Below are 14,784 nucleotides of genomic sequence, written 5' to 3'. Positions count from 1 at the left end.
TGCTAGGCTTGACTTTTTCTTTACAGCTGTGGAAGGACTGAAGTTAACTTGTCGATTTTTCTGTAGTAGAATAGATAACAGAGAAGTGATGGTATATGGCTCTGTTGAACATTAACCGATTGTGTACACAATCCCTCGATCTTATTTTGGTATTACGTATGAATTCTTACCAACTCAAATGCTCTTTGAACCAGTTTAACATCTTACTGGTTCCCTTGTTACTTAGTGAATGTACGAAGTTTCATTAGAGTCATGATTTTCTCTCTGTAAGAAGGGAGAACAGGCATTTAATCTAGTGGTTAAGAAGCTCATGTTCTTTTGAGATTCGATGATTGTTTACAGCTCTTGTCTCTTCCATTAAGGAACAGTGTTTTCTTCTTCATACTATTTGTTGAACTCTTTTACTTAGTGTAGGGTTAACTTTATGATCATTAAGTAAATTGAAAATAGATCTTTGTAAAAATTAAAAGTGAGAATGGGAAAGGAAGGAGGAAGAAGGGTTGATATGTGGGCAGGAGGGAGGGTAGAGTGAGAAACATCATGTTCCTAAATCTACATATATGAAATAGATGAACCTGTTATAACTTAAAGTTTTTAAAAAAGAAAAAAAAAAAGTTCATGTCCCACATCATAGCACATGGGTTCAATCTCTCTCTGGCACCTGACTCCAGCTTCCTGCTAATGCAGACCCGGGGAAGCAGCCTTGACAGCTCAACCCCAGACATTGTTTGTATTTAGGGAAGAAACCAGCAGACAGGTGTGCTGGCTTGCTTGCTCACTCATTCTCTCCCTCTCAATTTTCACTTTAAAAATTAATAAAATGAAATAAATGATTCAAGACATTCCTAACACATCACCACGGAAACATCAGGTGATTTAGGAATCAAGCCTTCCATCTGAAGTTCTGCCTGTCTCTCAGGCACCACAATACAATCAGCCACTTGGCTAGCCGCTTGGTGCCTGGCTTTTCTTCTGTGAGGATCTTGCTATCGTCATCCAGGACTATCAAAATAATGATAAATAATATAAATATAACTTCATGTGTTTCTTTTTGATAAACAAAGTAGGTATTTGTTCAAAAATTCCACAATATTTATTGCACATCAGTATTACAGTCTTCTGTTCTAGGAAATATGGAAAGATGTACAATTGTTTTCTAATTATAGGATCAAGGAAAGCCATTGCACAGTTTTTACTATTTGGAAAAAAAGTACTGATTTTATTTCTTTCTGAAGGTACTCAGACTTTGAAACTCTCTACCTGCAGTAAAAACACACATCAAAGGAATCAATACTTTTCTAAGAATGAAGAGGGAGGTATTTAACACAATAACCAGTATTTGAACATTTCAGAGGGCTAGGATGATCAAAACGTTTGGTAATTCTTAAACAAATTTCTCTAGCTGTGATAATTAGATTGAATGTATGCAAAGCAAGAATTCTTCCATCATCCCTCCAGTAATGGTGTTGAAGAGGACTGGCAATCAGGGATAACCTGCGTGGACTGGTTAGCTCAGTTAGAACACTGCACTAAAGAGATTACAATGATAGGCTCTCTTCTAAGATGAACAACCTTGTTGTCAATTCTATGGTGGAAAACCATTTCTGTATCTCTATCTAGCAATGAGAATGTAGGACAATGTGAATTAAAGGAAATTGTTCATAGTTCAGAGTTAAAAGGACTAGGTTTTAGTCTAGATTCCACCACTAACAGGCTATTGGCCTATAGAAGTCACAAATCACTCTTATCTGCAAGATGAGTTGCCTGATGAAGGCAAGTGTTGTCACTATTGCTACAGTCACCTGGACAAAGTTTGCTGAAGAAAACTAGGGTTCAGAAAGTAACTTAGTGGGGCCGGTGCTGTGGTGTAATGGGAAAAGCAACCACCTTCAGTGGTTGGACACCAGTTCGAGTCCCAGCTGCTCCACTTCAATCCAGCTCTCTGCTATGGCTTGGGAGAGCAATGAAAGATGATGGCCCAACTTCTTGGGCCCCTGCACCTGTGAGGGAGACCCAGAGGAAGCTCCTAGATCCTGGCTTCAGATTGGCACAGCTCCGGCCATTGCAGCCAATTGGAGAGTGAACCAGTGGATGAAAGACCTGCCCCCCTTTCTCTGTGTAACTCTGACTTTCAAATAAATAAATCTTTAAGAAAATAAGGTAACTTAATAAAATAGAATGAGATAAGTTATTGAGTGTTATAAAGTGATGTTATGATAAATTATAGTTTAAGATAATAGAAGATCCAAAAACAACAGGGTCATGAAAATAAATATACATAAGTTTGACGCAGAAGAGAGTACCCTAAATACAAGTAAACAGGGCTTATTTAGACAAAAATACTCCTGAGCTGAAGAAAGCCACCTACACCAAATATAGTTTTAGCAACACCTTATTTCCTCACTAATCCTGTGCTCACCAAGCAGCATTCTCAGCACCAGCTGCCAATCTTCCAAAGAGTGGACTACCCATTCAACCCCTGGGGGTAGATGGTCCTTCCAGTGCAGTTGAATAGACTAGGATTCCTAGTTATTGATGAAGTATCCTACAAATTCATCTTGATTTAGCCAACCTTAAGCAAAGTTAAGCTTCATGAATGCCAAATTCAAGGTTATGACTAAAATATAAGGTTCTCATCCTGGGTTAGAGAATCATTCCAAAACAGCACCCACATGAAATTCTACCTGGAACTGGCTACCAGCCCTACCCTTTCCTGCAGTGAGAGTGCACGCATAGATGGGGCTTTAATCTGAACTCACAAAGAGGGAAACACTTGGCAAGCTCATTGATTAGACTTCCCTTTAATCATGTCTTTGTTGAGGCACATCCCCAACTACATGGTGACAACAAAGAAATGTCCAGAAAGAGGAGGACTTTTCTATATGGTGAAAGGCATTGCTTGAATGTTTCTACCTCTCTAGAGTCATAAATTGTGGGACTTGGAGAGCAGCTTAGGAACATAAATGTGTAAGTCATTAACATTTAAATGTAACTACAGTAGTGAGGATAATTATTATATTTCATTTGCAGAGAGCTCTTCAAGAGAGGTGCCAGAGCACTTGCATTTTAAGCCTATGGATGTTTTCAGAAGCCTGTTGAACCTGAGGACTGTGCATTCCATCACCACCCCCATCGGAAGGTTCCAATCACTACCCAGCCAAATGGCAAAGCCTCCTTAGAGGGAGCTGGTAAGCCAGTTTGAATGACTTAATGCAACACGATCCTCATTTTTTTTTTGACAACAGGATAAGAACTGAAATACCTCATTGTTTTTTTTTTTTTTTGCTTTCAAAACCTTAGGGCCAGGTTTCTGGATCACCAAACTGAAAGGCTCTTGGGAATGCAGATTCCTGGACCCTCAGATTTGCCAAATCAGCACTCCTGGGGTGATACCTAAGAATGTGTATTTTTAATGCCCAGGAAATTTATTAACACGATCAAGTTTGAGAGACACTATCTCATGAGAAGTTAGGTAGACAGGAACCTTAAAAGAAAACCCAAACAGCACCATGTTGCTGACTGCAGCTCTTCCTTGAACTATAATACTGACTTCTCTAGGTTAGCTTATTTTTCGTGCAACTTCAAGATTGTGTAACTCAACTCTCTGGAATCATCCCCTATATTGTAGGCATATCTGGCTACCTTAACAAAATATCCTAAACAGGGTGGCCTGCTGACAGCAGGAACGTTATTGCCTACTTCTCTGGAGGCTGGGAGTGCAAGGTCAAGGTGCTGACTGATGGGGTGTCTGCTCTTTCTGGTTCATAGGTGGGGCCTCACCTGGTGGGAGGACAAATGCGCTCCCTCGGGCTTCTTCCACAGGGCACTAACCCCATTCCTGAGGGCTCCACTCTTATGACCTACCCACCTCCCAAAGGCACCACATCCTTATCAGGTTGCATCACTGGGTGGGAGTGGGGGGATGAGGATTTCAGCCCATGAATGGGGAATGACATGAACATTCAGGTTACAGAACCCTGTCTCTGATCTTCAAGTCCTTGCCCCAAAGCATCAGAATTACACGAAAGGTCATGTTCAAGCCTAGGATCACAAAAGACACAAGCTCCCCTTAGTTTGTATGAGGTTGCCTCTGTCACGTTATGACAACCCACAACTCAAATCTGTTCGCATCAACCCTGGCCTGGGCGACAGGCAGATCTGATCATGAAGCCTGCCATTAGCTCTTGGTGAGCAACTAGAAGATGGAAACCATAGTGCACAGGATTGCTCTGATCCTGAATCGGGATTTCTGTGATGTGGTTGCCCGGTGAATTCAATCATGTATTCAACAATTATGTCCTGAGCCCCACTGTGCACCCCCATCAGTGAGAGAAACAAAGGTCTCCCAAAGCACTTGTGATTTTAGGAAGAAGAGCTAAGTGGTAAGCAGTAAATAAATAATTACACCATAGGTTAGATGTGATAAATCTAGCAAAAAATATAAACGGTAAGGGCAGGATGAATGGGATCAGGACAGCAGTATGGGGAAGCAAGTCAAGGTAGGTTTTGTTTGAGAAAAGGAGATGGGGGCTGACTTGAGGGAGGGGCAGCAGTGAGCTGGAGGAAGGTGTTCCAGGCAGGAGAACAGCAGGTGCAAAGGCCCTAGGGTAGAACCAGGGGAAGCTCTGTAAGCCGCGGCCAGGGCCTGGGCTTCTGCTGTGGGTGAAAGGGAGCAGAGCTGAAGGGGCGACAGGAGTGTCCTGATTTCTCACCTATCGTTAGCTATTACCCAAGTGCAACAAATGGTAGATGAGTCCTTTTCAAGAGAAATAGATTCTGCTTGAGCTTCCAAGGATTGTCCTTTATAACAAAACAGGACTTTAAAATGGGACTAAATTTGCCACAGGGCTCTCCCTTCCTTCCATAAACATTACATCTCTACGCAAATGTGCTTATGTGTAAATGTATGTGCAGAGTGTGTCTATATGACCGTAACTGTGCATGTGGGAGGGTTCACACGCTTGGGGTGTGTGTGTCACTCATTCATGCACATATTCTCCAGCTAATCCATGAATGCTGCTGCCGCCTACCTGGATCTCGTGGCAAGTTCTCCCCATTCTGCTGTTTAAGTGCTAACCTGAACCCCTGGGTGTGCAGCAGGGTCTGAGGAAGGAACAATAGCCCTAGACCTCACCCATGGGCCATTCTATCTGTGCAAGAAAGGAAACTTCAGCTTTTGATACACACAGCTCAGGCCACTTGACATTCTGGTGTAAGATTGTATAAATTATGCATTTTCTCAATTCTGCATAGTTCAATGAAAGATGATACCATGGGCGGGCATTTAGGAGGAACCACATAATCTTCAATAAGTTAGGGAACAGCTAGGAAGGGCAAAAGGACAAATTTTTTACATGTTGTTTTTTCACAAAAGCTCTATCACTAAGCACCACGTGTTTCATTTTTCTACCCGAACTTCGTGGCTCATTTTAGGGAGCCTAATAGCAAGAGCATTAATGTCTCATATTTTATTTCACTCCTGATATCTTTATTGAAAGTTAATTTTTCTTTACAGGTCATTGTACTTGCTAATATTACCTGAATAAAATGTAATGGTGCAATCATGTAAAATTTGTCCCATGGAGTGGATAAATGTGAGGCTATTGAATGGGGCCCGGAGCTCACCACCCTTTGTTTGCCACTCCATGGTGCCTGTATGATGATTTTAACAAGACATGTAACTATTAAACCTGCATATCCAAAACTAAAAAGCTGCACTATATCAACATGTTTATCTAGCGAGAGACTAGTGCAATAAAATATTACCCTGAGACAACTCCATTTTTAAAAAATTCAACTGGAAAAATTTAATCTACCCAGGTCAAGTTTTCCAACTCGACATACAAACTAAGAAATTTCCTCTTCCATTCCTTTCTAATTATCATGTAATCTACATGCTGGTACTCCCTATAGTTAATCTATCAGAGTGTGTACACTCACATCCTTGGAGATAGAAAACACGGAAGGTTAAATGTATTCTGCTGCTGATATTGTCACGAGCACAGACCCTGAAACCACCTGCCTGGATGTGCAGCCAACTCTGTCCCACTTGCTTGGTGGGTAACAGAAAGTCAGCGGACCTCTCTGTGACTGTTTCATTACCAGGGAGATGGAAACGACAATCAGCATGGGAAGAGAATACAGTGAGTTACCATGTGAGAGCACTTATTACCTGTGACATGATACATTGCTAAATAAATGGAAACATGATTAAGATCAAATTATCTCCTTTAGGACTATTCCAAAGAAGAAAAGTTGATGGGAGAGGAAGGTGAAGGGCCCAGAAAATGACTACGTCTCATGTGACTTGGCCAGCTACTTTCACAGTCCTCCTGGTCTCCTTAACTTTGTCCTAAATCTTCAAAAACATTGGGCTTAGGCCCTCCTCCTTGCAAAGGTAGGATCCAAACCAGTGATTCTGAACATGATGCCAAAACTCTCATTTCCTCTTTTCCCTTCTTAATTTCTCTCTGATTACTGGCAAAAAATACCTTGGGTTTACCTCTATGAGGGACTAATATGCTCTTTTCCAGGGTTATCTCTGGGGTTTGTAGAGGCTACCTGCAGTGGCAAGTGGCAAACCCTGGGCTTGTGAAGTGCACAATCCTGAACCCGCAGCTCTGTGGCATGCTGGTGCAATGCTGAGCCTGCTGAGCCTGCCCCGTCCCAGGGTGTCCATTGATGGGGAAGTGGACCAGCGCGTATTTACATATGCACACCTGTCCACACAGAGGAACTGCTCACTCAAGAATGGTTTGTCCTTCCATCCCTCTCCCTCCTGAGAGCTCTGTAGTCACTCATTCTGCCTGGAACAGTCGGGTCCAGCTCACAGGTCACCTCATCACAAAGGTCTTCTGGAATCAACCTATAACGCAGTTAGTAGTTATGGACAGATGAAGAAATGATCTGTATTTTCACATAGCCAGATAGTATACAGGCTAAAAGCCACAAGGCCACGAAGACAGCCTGTACCACGTTCTTTTGAGTGGACAGTTAGCATACACCTAGGGCTCAACATCAAAGGACATTCATGAGAAAAGTTCATATCCCTGTTCCTTAGCCATCCTGGTGCCGCCCCCCCCCCCCCCCCCCCGCCAAAAGCAACTGATGTTACCAAGTTCTTTTGAATTCTTCAGAGATACCCTGTGTTTGCCAGAAATATTCCTAAAAAACAGCACAGGGTCTAACCTGTTCTGTGCTTCATCAGGCTTTTGTTTTTGTTGTTGTGGTGGTGGTGGTCAAGATTTATTTATTTGAAAGTCAGAGATAGAGGGAGAGACAGGAAGAGAGATCTTCTCCAAATGTCTGCAATGGTAGGGGCTGGGCCATCCCAAAACCAGGAGGCAACTTTATCTGGGTCTCCCACACGGGTGAAGGGGCCCAAGCACTTGGGCCATCTTCCGTTGCTTTCCCAGGAGCATTATCAGGGAGCTGGACTGGAAGTGGAGCTGCTGGGACTCGAACCGGCACCCATATGGAATGCTGGTGCCACAATTAGTAGCTTTACCTGCCATGCCACAACACCAGGCCCGCTTCATCACTTTTAAGCATGGGTGAGTTTCAGAGAGATTCCATAAAAACTCAACATCTGAAAATGGGGTTAAAAGCAACGGGTAGAGATTTGCATTGGGTTGAAATCTGTATATGCCCGCTGGGAGGAGAGAGAGTACAAGCAAAAGAAGGTGTCCCTCCCCACCACCCCGGCCTCTTTGCTTATGACCACTCTAAAACATCTTCCCTTCTCTGCCTGTTACCAAAACTGTTGTTTTAAAGATTTATTTCATTCATTTGAAGGGCAGAGTTACAGAGAGAGGTAGAGAGGTAGAGAGAGAGAGAGAGAGAGAGGTAGAGAGAGAGACAGAGGTCTTCCATCCGCTGGTTCACTCCCCAGATGGCTGTAAGAGCCAGAGCTGGGCCAATCTGAAGCCAGGAGCCAGGACCTTCTTCCAGGTCTCCATGTGGGTACAGGGGGCCAAGGACTTGGGCCATCTTCCAATGTTTTCTCAGGTACATTAGCAGGGAGCTGGATTGGAAGTGGAGTAGCCAGGACTCAAACCAGTGCCTGTATGGGATGCAGACTGGGGCTTTAATCTGCTGCACCACAGCCCCGCCCCCTTACCAAAATTCTTGCATCTTTGCTTTGCCTGTTTTTTTGTTTGTTTGTTTGTTTGTTTGTTTACTTGTTTGGTTTGCTTTGCCTATTTTCAAGCCAAGTATAGTTGAACTTAACAGAATTATTAAGTCAAAGACTGATAACTTGAATTCTTTTAAATTGAGGGTTTCTCTACATTCTTTGTTATATTTGTTGCATAAAGTAAATTAATGTAAAACCTACAGATACACTCATGAGAAGATAACATTTTTATGACCTGGGATATATTAGGGAAAAACTCAGAAACATATCCTATGTTGAGCCATGGGTATTTTTGTATTTCATGTCAGCACGCTCATGATTCTTATGTGCAGAGGGCTTCTTATAATTAGTTCACTGCTTTCATCCTTCAATAGTTTTTGGGAATCACTTCCACGGCCTGAAAATCCTAGGGCCCTGGGCTGTCTGGGCCTCTACTGCTAACATCAATTGATTTTATCCCCACTCAATTGCATGAGGCCATGACTTGCAGCATTCTCCCTTTGTAAAACACCTTCTTACACTTGCCCTGTCTCTCCTCCCACAGGCAGTACGCAGATTTCTTCCCAATGCAAATCTCTACCTTTTTGTCCCCATTTTTCAGTTCTTTTTTCACTCTGCTTAGCACCAGGGCTGTGTCTTAGAAATAGGAATCATTCCGAAACTAATTGACTTGAAGTCAATACTTTCCCCCCACGAAGCCCATTATGGAAATGAATAAGACCTTAGAGTAATGAATTAAAGATAATTTTGCATTTTGTATCATTTGCCATATTTGACTTACAAATTTCATGTTTAAAAAAATTGGGATTGAAATAGAAAGCTATTACACAAGCTGAAAAGGAAAATACTTAACAAAATTAAATTGAGTATCAATATTTCTTTTAAAAAGAAAATAGATTGCTTTTGACAAATGTCTATGAACAAGTGGTTTACAATAAGTTATGCACTTAAAATGAATTTGTGCATACCTACATATATATGCATGCACAAAATTACTCCTTCTCTGTAAATCTGACTTCCAAATTAAAAAAAAAATAGTATTGAATAGCCTTGGAAAACCTGGGTTTTCCCCCAGCCTATGGCCAATTGGAATGAAGGGCATCCTCTGTAATGTGTTCCCTACTGAAAGTGGGCCCCCAGGGAGTGTCTGGAATGTAGATGCTAGATACCATCAAGCCCCAGTCTCTTTGTCTTGCTCCCTTAGCTTAACCTATCCTTCCTCTGCCTTTGGACAGCACTAAAAGTAACTCAGTGAATTGAGGGAGTGGTACAGATTCTAATCACTGGACTCATCAGGGTCATTTTGCATCTCCCACAGATAGTACCTTGATGGTTGGTATTATCTTGAGGGGTTTTATTTAGGGGACTTCCAGGTCTGCACAGGGGAACTCCAGGCCCAGGGAAGAAAGTGCTATAGCCCACTTTGCCATCATGAAAATTTCCTGAAGAGTATGGCATTGCCAACCAACCAGGAACAAAGACACAAGCGGAACATGTAACCAGGCCAGATAACTGTGTTCCCTTAGTCCTGACTCCCCCTTCCTTTCAGCCTCATTAAAAACCCCAACAAATCCACATTCAATGGACAGTAGTTCTGGAGGCATGAGTTAGCTACTTCCTTGTCTATCCATGGATCGAACTTTCTCTTTCTTTTATCCTCAAGCCTGTCAAGATATTTTGACTTGGCATCAGACAAGGACAGAGTTTTCAGTAATAGTACTGTAGACAGGATGTGTTTCAAACACAGTAAAGAAATGAGAAAATGTAGCTGTGTGAGATTTTATAATTATTACTTATTCAACATTACACTTTTATACTGCAGAAAATATATATACATACAGAAATATAAATGTATGTATGTATACATACTTCTTCCATAGTAAAACATTTCAGAAAGCAACATTTTCTTGGTTGAAATAGGCAGTATATAGGAGGGCATTTTACAAAATTCATGGAAAATAAAATTTAAAGTATGAGTTTATTTTAAAGTGGAAAGATTTTTGGAAGTCTATCTCTGTAAAAATTAAAAATGGAAATGGGAGGGGGAGGAGGAAGAAGGGTTGGAGCATGTGTGGGATGGAGGGAAGTGTCATTATGTCCCCAGATTTGCAGGTATGAAATACATGAAACTTGTATAACAAATAAAATTTTTTAAAAAGTTTTTTAAATCCATTGTTTTTCATAACATGCATTTCCACATATCATTAGAAAAACTTTTGTGATCAAAACACTTTTTTTGCACTAAAATAAACTCATACTATTAATTCCATTTTTCCATGAACATTTTGATGTACTCACATATAGTGATTCTCAAATGAAGGTTCATTCCTAGAAAGTTATTGGAACCGCAAAAAAAAAGCGAAATAAAGGTCTAAATTTTTTAAGCAACTCTAGGTAAGGAATGTGAAGGGTTCCCAGACATTGGCTTTAGGAGATAGGAAGAGAGTGGGTAAATATCTGGGATGTCTGGACTGGAGAAGGGACCAGTGTTGGGTTCAGGCCTGAGTATATAATTATGATTCTAACAGCCAACATTTTTGACCACTGTTCTGTGCAGGCATTGGGCTAAGCACCATATTACCTGACTTGTAGGATGTCACACTATTAATGCCTCCATTTTACCGATAAAGTGTTTCATGGGTGCTTCAAAGCTTCCAGGGCTGAATTAAACCAACATCCCACACAGTACACTCAAAGCCAGGATGTGAAAGCTGACATGCAATGTTAACCATTTTACTCTGCTCTTCTCTATCATACTACGCTATCATGGGGAGAAAAAAACCTTTGCTTTCGCTAAAGCATTCACATGAATATTCTTGTTATACGTAACCACATAAAACAATCTCTTGTTTGAAACCATAGCCTCTCTTAAGAACTACATTCCAAAATTATTTCATGTTCAGTATAACTAGAAGTCATGGATGAGCACTCAGATTCAGATTAAGTTTGAATTCATCTGAATTTTTACTCCAAATGTGTTCTGTGGTGGGGTGTGTAACGAAAGCTCCTTTCTCTAACAGTAACAGTAATATTAATTGATAACCATAATTGACTACCATGTGCTAGGAACTGCTCTGAGAGTGCTACACTTACTAATTGAAATTGTTATAATCTTTATAAGAACTCTATGAAACAGCATTTTATTATATCCAATTTATAGATGAGAAAACTAGAAAATGTGTTTTATGGGCCTATGTAAATATGTGAAACCTAAAAAGACTTGAAAAACTGCAAAATCAAAACAAATGCTAATAAAATGTGCCTCAAATGTAGCATTATATAGATCACATTAATTACTGAATCTGATATACCTAAAACCTTTACTATGTCTGAAAACAACTTGTAGGACAGATTTTCCTCACTTGTAAGAAGTCTTGAGTATTCACTATGCTTGTGGGTACTCTGGGGTAGATGTTTGGCACAATGGTTAAGGTGCTGCTTGGGACACCCATGTTCCATTTTGGAGTACCTGGGTTCAAATCCCAGCTCTGCTCCCAATTCCAGCTTCCTGCTAATGCACACCATAGGAGGCAGCAGGTTACCACTCCAGTAGATGATCCCTGTCATCCCCTTGGGAAACCTAGATTGAGCTCCTGGCTCCTGGCTTCAGCCAGGCCTGGCTCTGGTTGTTATGAGCATTCTGGAGTATGAACCAGAGAATAGGAGATACCTCTCCCTTTTTTTTTTCTCTCTCTCTCTCTCTTTTACTTTCAAATAAATAAATTTTTTTAATGAAATGCATATTCTTATATAATATGTATATGTATCAAAACATCACCTGATAACCCATAAATATATTGATATAATTTTATATCAATTTTTAAAATAAATAAAAATGAGTATTCATAGCCAAAAAAATGGCAAACAAATTATTAAAATTGTTTCAAAGGAAAATAATTATATATACATAAAGAAGAAACAGAGACACACACACCCACACAGAGAGAGAGAGAGAGAGAGAGATGCTGAGTGTTTCCCAAAGAAAGCGGAAGACGACGGAAGAGCTGAACTCCTGCAGTTTGTGCGTGCAGCAGCTCACGGCACCTTAGAAGCGCTAAGGAGTTGACACTCACCTTGTTCAAGTTCACTCTGCATTTAAGATGCACTAAAGATCCATGAGGTAAGGTTGAGAAGCTGCCGATCCCGCTCTGCTCCCTGCTGGCTGTATAACCCTGGGCAAAGCCCTTGGTGGCTCAGTTCCTCCCCGTCACACAGTGCTGTTGTAAAGATTAAACAAACTGTGCATTGCAAAGGGCTTCAGCGACTCGAACTTCCTATCACTGTCACGACATGGTTGTTTATTCCAGCCACGCAGTTCTCTTGCTGAGGCAAGAGCAATTAAAATTCTATGCTATTTTTTTTAACTTTGTTTTCTTACCAGTAAGTAAATGCAATAATCCAACAACACGCTGTCAAGTAGCTGTCTGTCCTTGGGAGACTTCTTCCTATAAATAGCTAAGAATAATTAGCCTATTGACTTTCTGTAAATGAGCATTGGTAGGATGCTGGCGAAGTCTTCATTTAAGCGGTTTCAGCACACACTCTGAAATATTATTTATACCTGCCGGAGCTCATCATGGCACCTGGGATACTGTCACATTAAGAGGCCGGTGCTGCCAGGGAGCCACAAAGCGAGTGCCTACTCTGTGTTTGCAAAAGCCCACATCCCACAGCTGTCTGCTGGGCTGCTGTGTGAGGGACACACACACACACACACACACCCCTCATTCCAAACCCAGGCCCAAGCAGATGAGACACAGACCCTCAATTTCAGGCCTAGTAAGAAGATTTTTCTCTGGTTTTCTTCAGTTTTCAAAACATAAGAGGATCCCAGCCAAGAGAGCCTGCAAGCCTGCGATAAGGAGAGGCAGTGAGAGACGGAGGAGAATGGTGGGATCCAACAACTCTCTCCATCCGTGCGCCCAATCACTTTGACAGCGCTTCCTCGGGCTGCACAGAGCCTCACAGGCTGAGAGCAGCCAAACCCTTTCTTAGGGACAGTCTCCAGCCCCAGTACCTGTGCCCATCCTCTCGCACACACCAAGCAGGGCATTTGTGTCTTCTAACAGTGGTGGAGGGGTGGGAGGGGAGGAGGAAGAAGAAGAGGAAGGAGCAGAAGGCAAGATGCCTTTTCCTCCCCCCCCCCCACCCTTCCCTGCTACAAGGAAGGAAAGGTGGGAAACAAGTGGAAGAGTCCGGGAGAGGTCTGGTGATACTCCAGGCCTTCGCAGCCGCCCTGCAGCCCTGGAGACACAGCTCAGACAGCAGGGGCCCTCCCCCCACCCCACTGGGCCCTGGAAGCACCAGAAATATGTGGAGTCCTCCTAGAGGTGGTGCTGGGATGTGTGTGCAACGTGTGACAGCAGCAAAGGGCCCCTGAGTGCCACATCCACGTGGGAGTTGGCATAGAGGAGATCCAAGAGGGAGGCACAGTGGCCAGAGCTGTCAGGCCAGCACGCAGGCATGCGCAAACCTCCCTAAGGGCAACACAAACGCAAAGATGACACAGATGACTCTGAGAGCTGGTTTCCAAATGAGAAGTGGCCTGGGACCCCTTGGTTACATCACCAACGTCACTCTTCTCGCTAATCGCTGTGTCTGCGTCTTAGAGTCCTGACCCACACCACAGCTCTCCTACAGAAATGGAAGAGATGCACTTGTGATCTCCACAAAAAACCTTCTCATCCATGACACAAAAGCCCGAAGCTAGCGCTTGGGCTGAAGCAGGGGAACAAGTTGATAAAGCTCACTGTCTGTATAATGAGACGATGATGACGAAATTAGGCACAAACACTAACTCACCTTTGTCTGACTCTGGCATCCAAAGAGAGCTTTGTGACAAGGAGCTGAGCCTGCCACACACCCTGGCTTCGCAGCTTTTTCCAAAGACAGAGAGAGCACTGGGGACAGACTCACCACGGGACCTAATTAGTTCAAATCTTGTGCTCTAAAGCTTGAAGCAGCTATTTGCAGCTTCCCAGAACTGAAATGGTTATGAATCACTTTTTTTCACGTTTAAATGTTTTATTTCTTGGGGTTTTCAAACATAAATGTTGCCTCTTTTAGCTTCTCGCAAATTTAGGAAAACATGAATACTAACCTGAAACGGGTAGCAGTCTTGGATACAATATCCTTTCATGCCATCTCGCACATGAGATGACTTGTAAACGCACACCTTTTTCCAGTTCCATGGCAGGAAGTAGGAGGAAATATCACTGAGTATGGAAATGTCAACTTTTCATTGAACAAAACCTGCAAATGGAGAGACCATCACATAAGTAAGAGAAGATAATATTGTCCCTGTGTCACCTAAGGGAATTTCACTGCTTTTTTTTTTAATGGGAAGAAATTTTTAAAATGTGACAATTTAAACACAAAAGAAAAGCAGGGCCGGCGCCGCGGCTCAATAAGCTAATCCTCCGCCTGCGGCACCGGCACACCAGGTTCTAGTCCCGGTCGGGGCGCCGGATTCTGTCCCGGTTGCTCCTCTTCCAGTCCAGCTCTGCTGTGGCCCAGGAGTGCAGTGGAGGATGGCCCAAGTCCTTGGGCCCTGCACCCCATGGGAGACCAGGAGAAGCACCTGGCTCCTGGCTTCAGATCAGCGCGGTGCGCCTGCCGCAGCGGCCATTTTGGGGGGGTGAACCAACGGA

Source organism: Lepus europaeus, chromosome 1 (genome assembly GCF_033115175.1).
Source record: "Lepus europaeus isolate LE1 chromosome 1, mLepTim1.pri, whole genome shotgun sequence".
Taxonomy (NCBI): Eukaryota; Metazoa; Chordata; class Mammalia; order Lagomorpha; family Leporidae; genus Lepus; species Lepus europaeus.
Note: the sequence above shows the minus strand (reverse complement) of the source record.